We start from the raw sequence: 954 nt of genomic DNA, 5'->3' as shown, positions 1-954 counted from the left end.
CTGCTGGTCTAGGACTTGGGGCTTTGTTTCTCCAGCATGCTACCATACCTGGATTTTTGGGGTGCTAGGATCAAGCTTGTATAGCAAGCACTTCACTGACTAAGGCATCTCCCAAACCCTCCAGTTTTTGTTTGTTTGTTTGTTTTAAGTAAGGATGTTCCCTCCTCATTCTAAGTTCACATGTTTGGGAGGGAATTTCTTATCTAAATGGGAAAATGATGATGTGAATTTATAAACTGATGTGTAGGGTGAAGGAGGGGTGTTTGGTAGGTGATGACAGGTGCATGAGGGATGTGAAGTTGTGAGCAGGTGTGGGAGCCAGTATGGTGGAGCAAGGCGCTGTCAGCCTGAGTCACATTTCCTCTCACAGGGTGATTTAGTGTGGGACATTTGACACAGCAGGAAATGGGGAGCAGATGGTGTCAGAGCAGATGGAACACCTGTAGAAATCTTAGACTTGGACAGAACTGTGGATTCGACATCTTCATTTGCTTTGCTACCTAGAATGGTGAACTTTTTTTTTTTCCCTAATTGCACATTGAGCTTCCAGATGGAAGAAATGGCTCTTTGCCTTATTTCCTCCTGCAGCCTCTGACATGGTGCTCTGAACAATGTATGTGTTTAGAACCCTTTGTTAGTTGATTGATTCCTGATGTTCCTTGTGGTCAAGGAGACATAGTTTATTGCTCCACAAGCTTCAGTTAAATTAAAAAAAATTCAGGGACCCCAGTAAGTAACATGCTAATAGTCATGATTTCCCTGCAGTCTTAAAATGTCAAAACACTGTGGTAGTGTCGTAGGGATCTGTAAATAGATTCCTTTGTGTGTGTGGGGGCAAACTTTAACAAAAAATAGAATAAATGGTTTAGAAAGTTTGTCTAAGCTGGGACATTTCAGGAAGAGTTTGCTCATCTTGAAATAACCATATAAACCTGGTCTCTTCCCTTTAAAGAA

Source organism: Peromyscus maniculatus, chromosome 9 (assembly GCF_049852395.1).
Source record: "Peromyscus maniculatus bairdii isolate BWxNUB_F1_BW_parent chromosome 9, HU_Pman_BW_mat_3.1, whole genome shotgun sequence".
NCBI lineage: Eukaryota > Metazoa > Chordata > Mammalia > Rodentia > Cricetidae > Peromyscus > Peromyscus maniculatus.
The sequence above is the reverse complement of the archived record's forward strand: the minus strand, read 5'-3'. Positions refer to the sequence as shown.